This window comes from Lissotriton vulgaris, chromosome 4_1, assembly GCF_964263255.1.
Source record: "Lissotriton vulgaris chromosome 4_1, aLisVul1.2, whole genome shotgun sequence".
Taxonomy (NCBI): domain Eukaryota; kingdom Metazoa; phylum Chordata; class Amphibia; order Caudata; family Salamandridae; genus Lissotriton; species Lissotriton vulgaris.
The window spans coordinates 369893908-369914284 of NC_141691.1; positions in this window are offsets into that span (position 1 = coordinate 369893908).

Below are 20377 nucleotides of genomic sequence, written 5' to 3' on the forward strand. Positions count from 1 at the left end.
GGCAGGAGCGGGGTGTCCAATGGGGAGCAGGGGGCGGGGCCGCAGGGACGCAGCGGCGGGAAGGAGCGGGAAATGGTGAGAAAACAGGCGGGCGGCAGGGAGCAGGTACGAGGCAGCTGAAGGCCGTGTGGTGGCGTGGGGAGCGACCTGCCTGCGAGCAGGGTCAGTGGTAGCTTTTGGTGGAGGTAGGTCCATGTCACCAAGGTAACCCTTATTAGCATCTACTTTACAGGCCTCTCATTCATCTCTGAAGTATGTGCTTGGGAAATTAAACGTACAGTCAGACGGGTTGTTGAGGTTTCAGTTGCAGATGTATGAACAACTAATAATGGATAGAGAGGATGGGTGTGAAGTAGGTGATATTTTTGACGATAAGGAAAGGAGTCTGATAATGTAAGTAAGTATATTAACAGAGGAGGATTGGCAGAAAGCAATGGTAGAGGATAGTGACACGACCTCAGTGAGGCAGTTTCAGGTGGATGGGTGGCAACCTTAGTAGAAGGAATTAGTATTAATTTGGTGTAGACTTCATAGTCTAGTAATAGTTCTCTTTATTTGTTTTTGTTGGGTTTCATTTGTGTTGAGAAGAAAGATGTATGGTATGAAGTAGTGAAAGAGGTAGACTTAGTGGAGTTGACGGAATGTGGAATGGAGGGTTGGCTTGTAGAACATGAGGTGTGTGTGGATGTTTGAATGTAGTGACAATTGCTAGAGGGAGAGAGTACTGGGGAGAAGGAGGTCAGCAGCGGTGGCACTTAGTTGCTTCTTACCTTAAAACTTAAACAGCTCCTATTCCATTTCCCCTGTGTGCAAACCAACTTGGTTACACAGGGCATGTAACAAAACTATTGAGTTTTGAATATTCCTTACAACAAACCAGACCCAGCAAACTTCACAACACAGCACAGTAAACAAGAAACCATATTCAGGTATTGTCAATCAAAAGGTTTAAGAAAGATATATGTAGAAAGAGGAAATTAGATATTACAGAATGGGGAAAAGATAAAGCAAGTAGAAGCCAAGCAAGTACGGCAAGATAGGAAGACGTGAAGGGACAAGAAATTGAAATACAAGAAACCTGTCTATTTTTTAGAATGCAAAGTGGTCCACCAACGTGCCTGCCTTGTTCTCAAATTCAACAATAACAAACATGTATTCTCATTTGTATCGCCTACAAGTAGAATATTGTTCAGGTAATCTAACACACCAAGACCATGTTGTAATTACAACTGTAAGACATTGAAGCACTTCACTAGATGATGTCTCACAACCATTTATTATTTTTCTTAATTTAGTTATATTAGAGAATGCACATTCAAATATGAAAGCAGTGAAGCGAGTAGATGGTATTCCTTGTCTAGAAATCCTCTCTTTTGCATTTTTAATTCGTCTAAAGATATTTTCTCTGCCCTGCATCTTATTGTCCCCCAATAACCACCATTTACAAGGATTGAGCTCTTTTCTGCTGGATTCTGTCTAACCCTTGTTTGCATCAGTACGCTATCTCCATTTTACCTGCTCTGCCCAATTCATCTATCTCTACCTTCTCTTTCTCTCTCCCCAGGCCTGAACTGGTCAGCTTTGTAGTACATTCAGTGTCTGCCTTCAGGTTGTCCTGCATTCATTACACGTTATTCTCTCCCAGACTGCTTCTCTCTATATCTAGGACACATTTCGTATGAAGGTGCTTGTTTCAACCTGCACCTGTTCCAATCTATACAGTACATGTGGACAATTCACAGTAAATATCAAACAATGTCCATCAGTGCTAATATACTGTATACGTAATTGTATTACGTAAACAGAGACAGAAAGCAGTGCGATTATTCTGGTCTCAGCGATGATCAGGTGAGTCACAAAAGGAATGATTCAAACTGATTTTTCTTTTTTTTTACATTTTGTTCAAAATGTCGCATTTGGCTTCAAATGGAATGTGCTTGCATTCGACAATTGTTGATGTTTACAACAATTCTCGTTGATGATCAGCGACATTAATTGTTTGAAGTATCAAAACTGCAGCCACTTGGTGCTGTTCTCACGACTCTCTATTATCATTCCATTACTATTCTTTTGTGGCCTAGTAAGAGGGAGCCATAGCTCTTTGAAACAGGAGTGATTGGGGAAACTGTAAATGAGAGGGAAGTGATAGGAAGGTGCATAGCAGATAGTAAACGCTTTCGATCATCTATGTTTAGGAGATTACTGGCTGCAGTGGAATGTTTCACCCGAGTTCAAACTGTGCCCTTCTCCTTTCCAGTTATATTAAAGGTCAACAAGGGCGCTCAAACGAGTCAGCACAGGACCTCGGGGAACATATTTTTGAAACAACAGTGGTCCCATGCACAAGAATTATTTAAAAAAACAATAAATATAGACACAATGGATTCTATATTAGTTATGTCATGTCCAGCCGGACAGAGGTCTCAATCTTTACTTGATGAAAAGATGAAAAGAGAAGAATTCCTTCAACAATTCTACATAGTAGGGCACAAGCCTGTACCCTAACACATACTGATTAGCACAGTGAAGAAACAACAAACAAAACAGGGCTTATAGGCAAAAGCTTCAGATTTCTGTGATGGTCAATGTAACAGAAAATTCAAAGGCACCGTTACAAACACATAACACATGGTATACGTTTTGCATAAGGTGCACCAAATGGTCGACGGCGTTTCGATCCCACTATTTAATCCTGGGGATCATAATCAGGACATTAATAATGCCTAAATTGTATAAGCCTCTAATGCCAGGGGGGGAGAGACCCAGGCGCGCTCGGCAGGGCGAGTGGGAGGGACAGTTGAGTGGCTCCGGCTACCCGGAGTACGGGAGCCTGTTTAGGACGCGTCAGAAATTGTTTTGATCGCGTAGAATAGGGAAGAGATACCGGTTTAGTCGGTTCTAGCACCAACTAAACCGGTATCTCTTCCCTATTCTACGCGATCAAAACATTTTCTGACGCGTCCTAAACAGGCTCCCGTACTCCGGGGGTAGCCGGCCACTCAACCCTCCCTCCCACTCGCCCTGCCGAGCGCGCCTGGGTCTCTCCCCCCTGGCATTAGAAATCTGAAGCTTTTGCCTACAAGCCCTGTTTTGTTTGTTGTTTCTTCACTGTGCTAATCTGTATGTGTTAGGGTACAGGCTTGTGCCCCACTACGTAGAATTGTTGAAGGAATTCTTCTCTTTTCATCTTTTCATCAAGTAAAGATTGAGACCTCTGTCTGGCTGGACATGTCATAACTAATATAGAATCCATTGTGTCTATATTTATTGTTTTTTGAATAATTCTTGTGCATGGGAGCACTGTTGTTTCAAAAAATAACTTCTCCTTTCCAGACCACAGATAATGTTATATTGTGAGAAAAAGGATTCTCGCTGGTAATTATTCTAAGTGGCTACTCTGAGTGATAAACTGCCAGGATGCTCATTAAGGGTCCAGCCAGAGCGCAGATTGCCCTGAAGGGCGGAAGTCACATTTGTCTACATTGATCCTGCTTATGGGCGTGGGATCACTTGAAGAGAGTTAGTTTCCTGTTTTTCTGGCATTTCTTCTGTGAGCTTAAGTTGTAATCATTGCAGTGCGTACTGTGTGTTGAGTAGAGCAAATACTACAGTTGCAGAATAACGCATAATTTCTTTAAAACAACTTCTTTTTTCAGATTTGCAGGAATTTCCCCTTGTGGACGAGTGCTCTACAACTGGATTCATTCCTTGACAAGAGGTAAGGAAACCGAGAAGCGTGTATTACCTCTTGTGGTAACTCAGCATTACTCTACTGCAATTATCGATGTGCGAAATTACTAAGTTGGACAGCTCTCAGCTCTGCATAGTTTATTTTTCAACTACAAAGAAGTTATGTACTACCTGTAGGATAAGAAAAAATAGAGGGAATATTAAGGGAAATTAGATCATTATTGCACTGTTTTAGAACCCACCACAATGGCACCCTGCCTAACTGTCCACTCTTCATTGTCAGCCACCAATCAATGCATGGACCCAGTTGTATTCCTTGGCAACCAAGGGTCCAGCTAGCTGCAGTGTCATTCCCTGCTCCGGAATGCCTGAGCCAGGCTTGACACATCCTAGAACAAGAAAAATCATTGGAAGTTAGGCCATGGGTAGGCCGTGAAAATGAAAATTTTAAAATTCCACCTACTACTCACGATCTGGGAGAATCCACTTTATTTAAAAAGTTGGACATGGACTTTTAAGTTTTACATGTCCTTATAGTGAAAAACTCTCAAATCATTGTTTCACTATTGCAAGTTCTACCTCCCCCATAGCATACTATTAAGTTACCCAATTACATTTAATACATGGTAACTTTTGATTAGGAGCAGGTGAAAAGCCATGTTTGGTATCTGAGAAATTGTAATTAAAAACTCTCTTGAATGGTAAATGCAGATTTTACGTCACAATTTGAAAAAAAGCCACTTTTAGAAAGTTCCAACTATTTGATGTCTGCAGCCTGTTCCTAGGTCACATCACTAGGTGTTATAGGCAGTTGGTCTTTGTATATTCCCCCCAGACAGTATCACAATAGGGGAACTTGATGCTGTCAGGATGGGTCATCTCTGGCAGGATGGGGAGGTGGATTTGTCAGCTATCATACTTGCATTTCAAAGTCACTGGTTTGCCTCACACACGAAGGACTTCATAATAGGCTATTGTGCCTCAGACAGACTGGGACCAAGGCAGAGAAGCAGGAAATTTCAGACACTCTTGAGAGTTCAAAGTGTCCACAACAGAAATCCAAGGTTAAAGAGTCTCTGAATTGCTTCTCCGAAATTGTGACTACATTTACCACAATGCCTTTAGCCAAAGCTGTAAAAGTCCATTAGATGCACTCCAGCATGGGGACGTCTTGGGGAAGATGGTGCATGTGAACCCTGTTAATCTGTTGCTTTCAGGGAGATACTCATAAATTCTTTTTTAAGCAAGGCAAAGTCCCCAGGGCTGTAGTTTCAAGGATGCAGCAGGTGCAGTCCTTCCTAATTCAAGCCTTTGGGGGTGCAGACCAGGGATCCAGCAGGGCGATCCTTCTTCTCCTCATAGTTTCAGGCAGCAGATCTGAGTTCCTGTGCAGCTCTCAAATATTTATCCAATGTTCCTGGGTGACAGGTAGGGAGGTACCCCGACCAATGGGGTACAGGTTGCCACGCAAAAGCATGACAGCTTCCTCCAAAGTATGGCATTTCTTTGTTCCACAAAGCAATGCACTTTAAACTTCAAGATTGAGATTTTCTCTCCTTGGGATTAAGAGTTGGCCAACCCAACCAACTGGTTTGGCTCATTTCCCTCAACACTCCCTTTCCATTCCTCCTGCAAAGTCCATTCCCATGGCTGCCATCTGACTGTGGGGTACAGGAAGAGGGAGTAGGCCTGGCTGGCGTTCCTTAGTGTTCTGCTCTCTTTGAACCCCAGTTTGATTTACCAAGCCCCGTCATGGCCTGGTCTCTGCAGCTACAGAGCTCCCTCCATGAGATAACCTCTGTCTCTGTGAAGGTCACTTAACTCCTGAGCAAAGCAGTTTGGCTAAGCCTGTTAAGGACTGGCCAATGAGGAGATGCTGCTAGAAGGTAGGATTTTGACTCACAGACGAGAATGCTCTATAACTTATTTTCTGTATTAGCTATGATAAATCCAACAGTGGCACATTGTTGGATTTATCATGACCAATCTTTTAAGTCCATGTAATATTATTTTAGCTCACTCCTGTCAATTGATACACTGTATTAAAATTTCCCTATGTTAGCATATGGAGCTAAAGGGCTACAATGGGGAAAAGTGAAATTGGTAGTTTTTCCCTCACCAGAATATATAAAACATCTTTCAAAATGCCCCCTGCTTATTTTTACATGGCACCTTACCCTGAAGGGCACCTAGGGTAGACCTTAGTGGTGACCTATATGTAAAAATAAGGTAGGGTACACCGTTGGCAGTACATTTGAATCCAAAGTCAAGTTTGCACGTCATTTCAATTCAAAAGCAGCTTGCAACGCAGAGCTGACTTTTTAAATGGAAGTAAGCAACACAACAATGCACACTTACGTGCCTCAAAGCTGCTGGGCCTCTAAACCTACATGCCCTAGCATATACTAGGGACTTACAGGTAGGTTGTAAGCACCAAATGTAATTACACATAATTACCATATACATTTTCAATAAAAGCACTAGCCCTGAGCCCGAGTAGCCGAGCACATGTTGAAGTCAGAGTCAGTTACCAACAGTTTCAGTCAAAACATGGGGGTAATCAGGGCAAAAAGGATGACTTTCTCATACAGCTACACTGTGGCTGAGCTCAGAGGATTCTTCAGGGAGGGGGGGGCATCCAGAAAGCAAGGGCTCGAAACACAGGAGCTTCAGAAAGCCTGCAGCACCTGGTTAGAGGCCCACAAGTTAAAAAACTATGGAGGAGGAGGAGGGGGAAAAGAAGGAGGAAGAGGAGGAAGTAGACGAAGGGGAAGAGGAGGAGGTGGACATTGAGGGGGAGAAGAAAGTAAAGAAATGGGGGATAAAGGTAACCCCCTGATCATGGCTCCAGAGGAGAGAGAAGGACCCAACGGAGTGATTTGCCCTGCTAGATCCAGGGTCAGAAGCAGTGCCTCAGTCAACACTCCCTGTCCCCAGAGGAGATTACAGACTGGAAAGCAAAAAGAAGGTAGAACTGCAGCTTGATAAGCTAACATTGGGTGCACCCAAGAAGGCGGTGACTACAAAATGGGCAGCAGAGGAGTCTGCAGCTTAGAGGGCACTGGATGAAAGGAGAATTGCCCATAAGCTAAGTCTCAGAGAGCTGGACATCAGGGCCAAAGAGGCAGAGTCCAGCAATAATAGTAGTTGTATACCTGCAGTGTCCACTAGAGACAAGAGGGTCCCCATTTCCAAGGATCTGGTGCCTAACTTTGTTGTGTGGTATGACATAGATAAAGGGTTTGAAGCCTATGAGGTTGCCCTAGAGGTGCACACGGTTCCTGAGGAGGATCTGGGGCCAGCCTCTGGAGGGACATTCCTGGTGAAGGAAGGAATACACTGTTAGTCTTAAGAAAGGAGGATAAGATGAGATATCCATTCATGAAGGGTGCTCTTACCAGCAATTAAAGGCTTACTCCAGAGAAGTGCAGGCAGAAATTTAGGGACAGTGAGAATTTGACCCAACACTAGTGGTTTGATTTTGTGGATTACTTTTGCAAGGCACTGGATAGTTGGGTGAAGCGCAGTAATGTGAATGATTACAAGTGGCTGGCAATTTGGTTTCAAGAGAGCACATATTCAGCTATTGTTTTCCAGAGCTGCTCCAATAGCTAGATGATGGTAAGCTTCCTGATACGAGGGAGCTTGATAAGGATGTGGGCTACTGGCCCAGCATCAGGGTCCACAAGTATCAATCTGAGGGGGACTACTAGAAGGGTGGTTAGGGTACATACAGAAGAAAGAGGGGGGAGAAAAACATAATCATAAGGAGTTCTCTAAAGTCCCACAAAATATTTCCCAAGGGAACAGTAACCAGTCCCAATCTGATCAGAAGATGAAGGGGTTACTTAACAAGCAGACAGGAAGGCTTGTCCCCAGTGTACTGAGTGCTACAAAAATGGGCACTCCAAAAGAGACACCAAAATGCCTCAAGAAGACACAGCACCCCACTGGTGGGCAGACACTGGGGATGGTCAGTGTATCATGTGGGGAGGAGGTGGGTCCTGTCAGCATTTGGGGAGAACAGAGGTTACCTTAGTGTCCACTTAGTGTCCCTATAGGATAAAGAGATGGTGCTTCAAGCCCAACTAGCTTCACATATGTCTACATACAGGCAGCGTATCACCATTAATGGACAGAGGGTGAGGTCTCTGAGCCAGTATGACTTCTGTGGAGTCTCATGAGCCAGTATGACTTCTGTGCGATGTCATTTGGTATCAATGGAGCAGGTGGTATGCAATACATTCCACCAGGTCATAGTTGCATACATCCGTGAGAGCTACCCATTAGCTCTGGCTTTCTTTGAATGCGGGGGTCTCAGGTTCTTTAAACCCTGGCTGTGAGCCCTGCCATGCCTGCAGATTGTCTATGAGGAAACAATATAGAGCACACTGTCTGGAAAGAAGTGGAGCTCAGATCACAACTGGAAATGTCAGGGTTGTCTCGGTGTGTCTGCATAACCAAACAGTCTAAGACTGCCCCAGAGAGGAGTATGAGGAACTTGGAACAATGGCCCAGGTTACTGCCAAGAAGAAAAAGGGCACAGGGATGGGAAACCAGGCCCTGAAACACCTGTTGACCGGGTTGAAGAGGTTACAGAGGAGGCTGCCCTGGAGCATACCAGGGAGGCAATTGCCACCCCGGTAGACCTCCCTGAGTTTGCAGGATGGCAAGTTGAGGGTGGGCCCACAAGAGAGAAAGTACAACTTGTGAGGGCTTAAGGAAGCAAGTAAAGGTCAACGCAGCTGGTGACACCTCTGGACTTCATCTCATCTATTGGAAGCATAATCTACGAGTAAGTCAAAGTCACCTGTGCATGGGGCAAATTGGTACCTAGTGGACTGGTGGTCCCTCAGTGCTACGAGGCCTTCCTACTAGTTCTAGATCACATTATACCCCTGCGGTACAAAAGGGGGTGGTGATGGACGGAGCATCTGAACCAATCTAACAATCATACCCAGTCAACAGATCTGGGTTTAATCCATCACCACTCTTTAGCCCACTCTGGCACCCCAGTTCAGACATGGGCATATGCAAATCAGTCTGACCCTGTGTCTCAAGGGAACAGACCAGCCCGAACTGCCAAGCCATGCCTTCCCTGGAATGGAAACAAGCTTCCGAGTACCGGTTTCTGGCATTTCACCGTCTTCAGCCTGGCTTGCTTGAATCCAGTGGCAAAGTGAGCAAGGGACTCACGTCTGAGCATACTCTGCCAACTTATGGCAAACAAAGCGGTACAAAAGGGGGTGATGATGGACGGAGCATCTGAACCAATCAAACACTCACATTCAGTCAACAGATCTGGGGTTAATCCATCACCGTTCTTTAGCCCACTCTGCCACCCCAGTTCAGATATGGCCATATGCAAATCAGTCTGACCCTGTTCCTCATGGGAACAGTCCAGCCCGAACTGCCAAGCCATGCCTTCCCTGGACCGGAAACAAGCTTCGAGGACCGGTTTCTGGCATTTCAGCCGTCTTCACCCCGGCTTGCTTGAATCCAGTGGCAAAGTGAGCAAGGGACTCACGTCTGAGCATACAGTGCCAACTTATGGAGAACAAAGCGATACAAAAGGGGGTGGTGATGGACGGAGCATCTGAACCAATCTAACACTCACACCCAGTCAACAGATCTGGGTTTAATCCAACACCGTTCTTTAGCCTACTCTGGCACCCCAGTTCAGACATGGCCATATGCAAATCAGGCTGACCCTGTGCCTCAAGGGAACAGTCCAGCCCGAACTGCCAAGCCATGCCTTCCCTGGACCGGAAACAAGCTTCCGAGGACCGGTTTCTGGCATTTCAGCCGTCTTCAGCCCGGCTTGCTTGAATCCAGTGGCAAAGTGAGCAAGGGACTCACGTCTGAGCATACTCTGCCAACGTATGGTGAACGAAGCGGTACAAAAGAGGGTGATGATGGACGGAGCATCTGAACCAATCAAACACTCACATTCAGTCAACAGATCTGGGGTTAATCCATCACTGTTCTTTAGCCCACTCTGCCACCCCAGTTCAGACATGGCCATATGCAAATCAGTCTGACCCTGTTCCTTATGGGAACAGTCCAGCCCGAACTGCCAAGCCATGCCTTCCCAGGACCGGAAACAAGCTTCGAGGACCAGTTTCTGGCATTTCAGCCGTCTTCAGCCCGTCTTGCTTGAATCCAGTGGCAAAGTGAGCAAGGGACTCACGTCTGAGCATACAGTGCCAACTTTTGGAGAACAAAGCGGTACAAAAGGGGGTGGTGATGGACGGAGCATCTAAACCAATCTAACACTCACACCCAGTTTACTGATCTGGGTTTAATCCAACACCGTTCTTTAGCCTACTCTGGCACCCCAGTTCAGACATGGCCATATGCAAATCAGGCTGACCCTGTGCCTCAAGGGAACAGTCCAGCCCGAACTGCCAAGCCATACCTTCCCTGGAGCGGAAACAAGCTTCCGAGGACCGGTTTCTAGCATTTCAGCAGTCTTCAGCCCGGCTTGCTTGAATCCAGTGGCAAAGTGAGCAAGGGACTCAAGTCTGAGCATACCCTGCCAACTTATGGCGAACAATGCCGTACAAAAGGGGGTGATGATGGACGGAGCATCTGAATCAATCAAACACTCACACCCAGTCAACAGATCTGGGTTTAATCCATCACCGTTCTTTAGCCCACTCTGCCACCCCAGTTCAGATATGGCCATATGCAAATCAGTCTGACCCTGTTCCTCATGGGAACAGTCCAGCCCGAACTGCCAAGCCATGCCTTCCCTGGACCGGAAACAAGCTTCGAGGACCGGTTTCTGGCATTTCAGCCGTCTTCACCCCGGCTTGCTTGAATCCAGTGGCAAAGTGAGCAAGGGACTCACGTCTGAGCATACAGTGCCAACTTATGGAGAACAAAGCGATACAAAAGGGGGTGGTGATGGACGGAGCATCTGAACCAATCTAACACTCACACCCAGTCAACAGATCTGGGTTTAATCCAACACCGTTCTTTAGCCTACTCTGGCACCCCAGTTCAGACATGGCCATATGCAAATCAGGCTGACCCTGTGCCTCAAGGGAACAGTCCAGCCCGAACTGCCAAGCCATACCTTCCCTGGAGCAGAAACAAGCTTCCGAGGACCGGTTTCTAGCATTTCAGCTGTCTTCAGCCCGGCTTGCTTGAATCCAGTGGCAAAGTGAGCAAGGGACTCAAGTCTGAGCATACCCTGCCAACCTATGGCAAACAAAGCGGTACAAAAGGGGGTGATTATGGACGGAGCATCTGAATCAATCAAACACTCACACCCAGTCAACAGATCTGGGTTTAATCCATCACCGTTCTTTAGCCCACTCTGCCAACCCAGTTCAGACATGGCCATATGCAAATCAGTCTGACCCTGTGCCTCATGGGAACAGTCCAGCCTGAACTGCCAAGCCATGCCTTCCCTGGACCGGAAACAAGCTTCCGAGGACCGGTTTCTGGCATTTCAGCCGTCTTCAGCCCGGCTTGCTTGAATCCAGTGGCAAAGTGAGCAAGGGACTCACGTCTGAGCATACTCTGCCAACGTATGGTGAACGAAGCGGTACAAAAGAGGGTGATGATGGACGGAGCATCTGAACCAATCAAACACTCACATTCAGTCAACAGATCTGGGGTTAATCCATCACTGTTCTTTAGCCCACTCTGCCACCCCAGTTCAGACATGGCCATATGCAAATCAGTCTGACCCTGTTCCTTATGGGAACAGTCCAGCCCGAACTGCCAAGCCATGCCTTCCCAGGACCGGAAACAAGCTTCGAGGACCAGTTTCTGGCATTTCAGCCGTCTTCAGCCCGTCTTGCTTGAATCCAGTGGCAAAGTGAGCAAGGGACTCACGTCTGAGCATACAGTGCCAACTTTTGGAGAACAAAGCGGTACAAAAGGGGGTGGTGATGGACGGAGCATCTAAACCAATCTAACACTCACACCCAGTTTACTGATCTGGGTTTAATCCAACACCGTTCTTTAGCCTACTCTGGCACCCCAGTTCAGACATGGCCATATGCAAATCAGGCTGACCCTGTGCCTCAAGGGAACAGTCCAGCCCGAACTGCCAAGCCATACCTTCCCTGGAGCGGAAACAAGCTTCCGAGGACCGGTTTCTAGCATTTCAGCAGTCTTCAGCCCGGCTTGCTTGAATCCAGTGGCAAAGTGAGCAAGGGACTCAAGTCTGAGCATACCCTGCCAACTTATGGCGAACAATGCCGTACAAAAGGGGGTGATGATGGACGGAGCATCTGAATCAATCAAACACTCACACCCAGTCAACAGATCTGGGTTTAATCCATCACCGTTCTTTAGCCCACTCTGCCAACCCAGTTCAGACATGGCCATATGCAAATCAGTCTGACCCTGTGCCTCATGGGAAAAGTCCGGCCCGAACTGCAAAGCCATGCCTTCCCTGGACCGGAAACAAGCTTCCGAGGACCGGTTTCTGGCATTTCAGCCGTCTTCAGCCCGGCTTGCTTGAATCCAGTGGCAAAGTGAACAAGGGACTCACGTCTGAGCATACCGTGCCAACTTATGGAGAACAAAGCGGTACAAAAGGGGGTTGTGATGGACGGAGCATCTGAACCAATCAAACACTCACACCCAGTCAACAGATCTGGGATTAATCCATCACCGTTCTTTAGCCCACTCTGCCACCCTAGTTCAGACATGGCCATATGCAAATCAGTCTGACCCTGTGCCTCATGGAAACAGTCCAGCCCGAACTGCGAAGCCATGCCTTCAGTGGACCGGAAACAAGCTTCCGAGGACCGGCTTCTGGCATTTCAGCCGTCTTCAGCATGGCTTGCTTGAATCCAGTGGCAAAGTGAGCAAGGGACTCACGTCTGAGCATACCCTGCCAAATTATGGCGAACAAAGCGGTACAAAAGGGGGTGGTGATGGACGGAGCATCTGAACCAATCAAACACTCACACCCAGTCAACAGATCTGGGTTTAATCCATCACCGTTCTTTAGCCCACTCTGCCACCCTAGTTCAGACATGGCCATATGCAAATCAGTCTGACCCTGTGCCTCATGGGAACAGTCCAGCCCGAACTGCCAAGCCATGCCTTCCCTGGACCGGAAACAATCTTCCGAGGACCGGTTTCTGGTATTTCAGCCGTCTTCAGCCCGGCTTGCTTGAATCCAGTGGCAAAGTGAGCAAGGGACTCACGTCTGAGCATACCCTGCTAACTGATGGCGAACAAAGCGGTACAAAAGGGGGTGATGATGGACGGAGCATATGAACCAATCAAACACTCACACCCAGTCAACAGATCTGGGTTTAATCCATCACTGGTCTTTAGCCCACTCTGCCACCCCAGTTCAGACATGGCCATATGCAAATCAGTCTGACCCGGTGCCTCATGGGAACAGTCCAGCCTGAACTGCCAAGCCATGCCTTCCCTGGACCGGAAACAAGCTTCCGAGGGCCGGCTTCAGGCATTTCAGCCGTCTTCAGCATGGCTTGCTTGAATCCAGTGGCAAAGTGAGCAAGGGACTCACGTCTGAGCATACCCTGCCAAATGATGGCGAACAAAGCGGTACAAAAGGGGGTGATGATGGACGGAGCATCTGAACCAATCAAACACTCACACCCAGTCAACAGATCTGGGTTTAATCCATCACCGTTCTTTAGCCCACTCTGCCACCCCAGTTCAGACATGGCCATATGCAAATCAGTCTGACCCTGTGCCTCATGGGAACAGTCCAGCCCGAACTGCCAAGCCATGCCTTCCCTGGGCCAGAAACAAGCTTCCGAGGACCGGTTTCTGGCATTTCAGCCGTCTTCAGCCCGGCTTGCTTGAATCCAGTGGCAAAGTGAGCAAGGGACTCACGTCTGAGCATACCCTTCCAACTTATGGCGAACAAAGCGGTACAAAAGGGGGTGGTGATGGACGGAGCTTCTAAACCAATCAAACAGTTATGACAAATCAGAAAAGGCTAATTGAAAAGTACGACCAATAGTGGCGCCTGCTGTGTGTCCCGTGTTATGATTTCCATAGTTGAATCTGCGACGGTGCCCCAGAAAGGAGGAATAGCCTGAAACCCCCAAGTTGGACCTTGGTCCTAAATACAACAAAATATGGGATCTGTTCACACGTCAATTATTAAACTGTACAATATCGACAGTTGAGTTACACAATTCTGAGACAAAAATGTGTTGATTCAGTCTTGATTGTTGTGATCTTCAATTTTAATTTTGCAACGCCCAGCCAACACGTGTTTCATCAGGGTGGTATACCCTCGACTTCGTCAGGGCTCTAAAATGTACAACGGCTATATGTTACATACATGTACCAACACTGCATAAGTTGCAACTTAATTTGCCTTAGTGTAATGCGTGCTGATTTGTAGCAGACAGTGGTGAGAAACTGGTGAGAGGTGTTTTCGACAGGTTCATAAGACCTAGCCTATAGTAGCTCCATTATAACCCAACCCAAAGTGAACCACATTAATGATTTATCAATGTAGTTGACATGCACGATGGAGATTGCTGTTAACAATCTGATATGTGTATTGAATATTGTCCACCTGAATTTGTCTGGGACCCCGTAGACACCAAAGATACAAAATCCACATTTAGAGTTCAGTATTTGAGAGAAAGATCAAAAGAAAATGCTAATTAATTCAGCACAGTCGTGCTCTTACCCAAGTGGGCAGCGATAATCCAATGACTGTTGCAACAAGTTTGTATGCTGTAGGGGGTATCAACAATATAATGGCCGTATAAGTATATAATTTACAGTACATGTAAGCACTACAGATTTTATTCACTATCTAAAAGGAGAGTCTCACCTCTCCGCCGGTTGTACTTCCGTCACGGCTGCCAAGATCAGACGAATAAAAAGATTAACACCGCTTGATATCCAGCAGTATCCAAGTTTCAGAGTAGTAAGGCACTATATGGGGAGAAGGATTTCGTACCTGTTACTATTGTCATTCCCTTAAAATAATACCTGGGTAAATTATATTTATAAAAACCATATATGTACCATAGGGTTAGAATATATAGCTCGATAATATTATCATGGTTTATTAAGCCAATTCGTGGCATTATATTCAGAGTTGGTACATGGGTAAATATAGTTAATTACCTCAGGGTTGAATCACATAGTGATCATACAATTGTGGCTTGTTAGGTCTATAAATAAAATTATTTCTTGACACATGTGTAAAATGTACTCGATATCATAATATAATGCCCGAGGTAAAATAAGCCCATGAGCAGAACTGTAACTGCCGTTATACTCCCAACCAAGATTCCGAATTGGAGTATAGATTCATTTAAATGCCCGCAGTCAATTCTATCTGAATACTGGATCGATCTTCTTAAATCAGCTTATTATGTAAAGCCACTATGCCCAAATTTTTAGAACATGTATCCCCGATAAATACGTAAACTGAGTCAGGAAGGTTAAAAACCCAGGCCGTCTATAAGTTGTTCTTATAACCGTCTAACGTCTCCCTGTTTAGCGACTCCTCCTTACCTAGTGTATGTGCACGGTGAAGTTCCGAATCTGACGCCGCAGCTCCAGTACCGCTGCTGGCTGCATCCTCGCGTTTGAGTGTGGAAGTGCACTTCACGCTTCCTATATTGCCGAAAAAAAGGCTAGAACGCTCACCCCATACCGGAAATGGCAATATTGGCCAACCGGAAGGGGATAAACGCTGCTGTGTATCTTGATTTACAGATACCCCCGTGAATGTAAACTGTCTGGGTTAAGACTGTTTACACTTTATTCGTTATTATTTGCCTATTTGAATATTCTAGATTGGCTGTTCACCGTGTCTATTAACGGGATCACGCGGAGAATTGGTTCATAAACGTGAAGAGCCAAAAGGCTCATTCTCAAAAGAGGAAAAGAGAGAATATCAACTAGTTTGACCTCAATAATGAAATCAAACAAAAGAATGAATCTATCATAGGGAAATGAAGGAAAGGTAGGGGTAAGGAAAAGTATAGAGAGGGGGAAAGTGAAGTGTGTGGTGTACTACGGAAGAAAGCGTGATTGAAACATTTTACTTCTGTGATGACAAGGTGCCCATGCTATAGCTATGTGACTTCCTACAGTTGTTATACATTCACTGTAATGCTACTGCACATTTTATGATTCATTACATAATATATACATATGGATCAGAATACATTCTCTTTGCAGGTGGATGTTACAATTTCCACATTGTTGCTGAGTATCATCCCATCAATATAACTCGGAGACTGTACTGTATATAACATTCATTAATCCCCCAAGAAAAATTGCAGCTCACGATCAGAGTTCAAGCCCTGTTGTACCGCATCTAAGCGCATTATCCAGGTAGCTTCCGCTCTACGCAATGCTAACTCTCTGTTTCCACCTCTTTTGTCTGGCATAACTACTTGTATCCCAAAGAAGTTGAATTGTTTGTAGGTACCCTGTTTAATACAAGACATTGCATGCAAAGCCATGGGGTATCTTGCATCCCCTTGTTTTATTGCTCTAGCATGTTCACTTATGCGGTCTTTCAGACATCGTATGGTGCTTCCGACATATTGTTTCATGCATTTACATCTCAGAATATATACTACATATTTAGTAAGGCAATTTATGTTTTGTTTAATGCAATATCTTCTCTTGTTTGGGCCATCAAATTCCATAGTTTTATCAAGCGCCCATTTACATACTCCACAGGTACCACATTTGACCAATAACATCAAAATGGCACTGGATGAGGGCAGCTCAATGATTCTGGTGCTGTTGGACCTCTCCGCCGCTTTTGATACGGTGTCTCACACGGTGCTACTCAACCGCATAGGCGAGGTGGGTATAGAGGGAGAGGCTCTGGCATGGATGAGGAGCTTTTTGACTGGTCGTTATCAAGAAGTTAGGCTGGGCTCCCATAAATCCAATCTTAGGGAGCTCAATAAGGGAGTGCCACAAGGCTCGTGCCTGAGTCCTACACTCTTCAATGTGTATGTGGCCCCCTTAGCCAACTTAGCAAGATCTTTCGGCTTTACCCCAGTGTCGTATGCCCACGACACCCAACTCCTCTTTCCCTTCAAAAATCTTACACCTGCAATAAAAAGATCTTTTGCAGATGGCATGAGGGCCATTGCAGAGTGGATGTCATCTAACTGTCTGCAGTGTAATGTAGGGAAGACGGAGGTCATGTGTTTTGGGCAAGCAGCGACACACTGGGCATCCGACTGGTGGCCCTTAGAGCTGGGCCCTGTTCCCACCCCCAAGAATACAGTCAGGAACTTGGGAGTGCTTTTTGATCAGCAACTTACTTTTAAAGGCCATGTTAACCAAGTTGCTGGAAACTGCTTCCGGGCTATTGGTATGTTAAGACGTGTCTTCCCCTACATACCGGACCATCACAGAAAGACACTTGTACAGGCTCTTGTCATCAGCAGGGTTGATTACTGCAACGGTCTGCTCCTTGGAGCCAACGAGGAGCAACTCAGCAAACTGCAGGTAATCCAAAATACAGCTGCAAGGATTATCCTGAATGCTCCTCCACGGACACCCTCATGTCCCCTGCTGATGAGACTCCACTGGCTTCCAGTGAGGAAACGAGTCCAGTTTAAAACGCTGTGTACTATCCACAAGAGCATGATAGGGGAGGGCCCAAAATACATGACCAAAATTTTTCAGCCCTACACTCCAGGGCGCCTTTTGCGCTCCAGTCATCAGCAGTTACTGCAAGTACCCAGAGTAAAAAAGACCAGACAAGGCGGCCGTGCACTAGCCCACGCCGGACCAATACTCTGGAATTCTCTGCCCCCGGAACTAAGATCCCTCTCTAGTCACCTGACTTTCAGAAAAACTTTAAAAACCCATCTGTACCCTAGAAAATAACGCCCTGTAGCTTTCTACCTTCAGTCTGGACATACAATTTAAATCTGAACTCTCTTTGTTGCAGCAACAGCGCGGAGATACCCCTTCGGGGGTCTAGTCTGGCGCTTTATAAGAATATAAAATAAATAAATAAATAAATAAATAAACCCATAGAATGTCTGGATAACCAGTTGGTGCTTTGCGCAGCGTTTGGCACACTTGGGCTCAAAATATTCCTCAAAGTGTTTCCCCTTCTGTATGTAATCATGGGCCTTTTTGGTGTAAATTCCTCTAGTGTCTTGTCTGCTTTTAGGACATGCCAGTGTTTATGCATCAACTTACTGACTATGGTCGCTTGCTGATTAAAGTCTGTGACTAGCCTAACTGGTTGGTTCATGGTAGGACTTGATGCCTTCTCTTTTAGTGTATCTGCACGTGCTACTCTTCTTATACGTGCAGCGGCCGCCTCCAAGGTATTTCGTGGGTAACCCCTTGCCCTAAATCTCTCTTTCATGCTTTCCAGATTAACAAGAAAGTCCTTTTCTGTGCTACAGTTACGCCTTGCCCTGGTGAATTCCCCATAGGGGTTGGCCCTGATTTGGTGTTCTGGATGTGCACTTGCGGCATGGAGTACAGAATTACAGGATGTGGCTTTACGATATAGTCTGCTTTGTATTGAGCCTTCCTGCACATACAACTCCACATCTAGAAAAACTATACTCTTTCTACTCCAAGTGTGTGTAAACTGCATACCTAGTGTATTTGTGCTCAGATACATAAAGAACTCTTGTAGTTGTACTTCTGTTCCTGACCATAATAGCAGACAATCATCGATAAATCGACCCCAATAGACAATATATTCACTGAATCTGTTCCCTCTTTCACTCCAAATCCACTTTGCTTCAAAATACCCCATGAACAGGTTCGCCAGTGAAAGGGCAAATTTAGATCCCATCGGGACTCCCCTTATTTGCTTGTACCACTTATTATCAAACATAAAGCAGTTATTGTGTAATATCAACTCAATCATTCGCATGAGCATTTTGCTGTGATTCCATTGTCCTGCCGGCTTTTTACCCAAATACCATTCTATGGCTGACATACCCAATGTTAAATCAATATTTGTGTACAATGACACTACATCCAAAGAAGCTAAAATGATATCATCTTCCCAGGTGATGTCTGTAAGCAAACTCAAGATATGCTTTGTGTCCCTGACATAAGAAGGGAGGCTTTGTTCCATTGGCTGTAAAAATAAATCAACACACTCAGCCATCCTTTCTGATGGTGACCCAATGCTGGATACAATTGGCCTCCCTGGTGGAAATGGGAGGTTTTTGTGTATCTTCGGTAACGTATATAATACGGGATACCTGGGTTTGTGAACTTTCAGGTAGTGATATTCCTCATCATTTAGAAGGCCCTCGTCGAACCATTGTTTTAGGTGCTTGTTGAATAGTGTGGTCAATGTGCTAGTTGGGTTTACTTTCAACGGCTCATAACAGGTGTTGTCCGACAACTGTCCCAAAATCTCATTGTCATACTCTGCCTTATTCATGATGACAATGTTCCCCCCCTTGTCTGCTTCTTTTATGACTATGGAGGTGTCTTTGGCTAGTTCCATTAAGGCTTTTCTTTCCCCATATGTCAAGTTGTCTTTTGTTGAGCCTTTATTAAATTTGTTCTTTGAAGCTTGTTTATCCATGTCCCTTTCTACTAGTTTGTGAAATGTGTCTATGGTGTTCCCCCCAGTTAGGGTTGGTATCCATGTAGACTTTGATTTCAAACCACTGGAGATATTTACATTACAATCTACATCCAAATCCGCTAGTAAAGTGCTAAGATCATTAGGCGACATTTCTTGTTCTGTAATTGATAATAACAACTGAGTGTCAACGACATCTTGTATTGTTAACCCATCCAACACACTGCACACAGGAATTGACTTTGCATTTTTATTGCTTGTTGTTTTGTTTTGAAACAATTTCTTCAATTTTAGGTTTCTGACAAATTTAAATACATCTATTTTTGATTTACAGACATCACCACTTTCTTTTGGATAAAATCCCATGCTCTTTTTTAATAATGAGTTCATATCGTCAGTCAGAATCAAAGAGGACAAGTTGATTATCTCTACCCCTTGTTCTATTCTTATACCTTGTCTCCTAATCTCAGATTGCGCTTGTATTCGTTTGCTACCGGCTCTTTTGCCTCTCCTGACTTTTTTGCCGTTTGTACATTTGCTTTAGGCTGCAATCTATTGCCTTTATTAATTCTTTGCTTCTCTTTGGAGAAAGAATTGTCTACCCCAGTGGGATTACTGGTGCTAGCTCCATTGCTTGCTTCCCCATCACTAGACAGGGGGGCACTGATTGATGTAGAACTGGATGAGATTGAGCTGGGACATTGTGCATATCATTTGTTAACATTCTTTTCTCCTCTAGCTAGTTCATCGTATTTGTGGGCGAAGGTAAACACTCTTCCCTCCCTATAATCTATCTCATCCCGCTTTAACTTCCTGGCCTTGCGTTGTTTAATATCTTCCTGGTACTTTGATAGCACATCCGCTAGGATCGCATAGTTCTTTTCTGCTACCTCTGGCATATTCAGATCTTTTATTTCACCCTCTAATTTATTGATCTCTAACTGGTGTGCCGCCACTTTCAGCATAGTCTATTAAGCTCCCCATTAAAGTTTTAGAATTTAGAGTCAATGAATCTTCCCATAGCTTTAACAGATCCTCATCCAGCTCATCATATGTTGGAAAGGTTTGGGCCCGTAGGCCCCTTGGTATCCTATCCAACCTCATGTTCTGTCTTAAAGTGATTCCATACCACCATTTGCTGTTTTCATTTTTCATCAG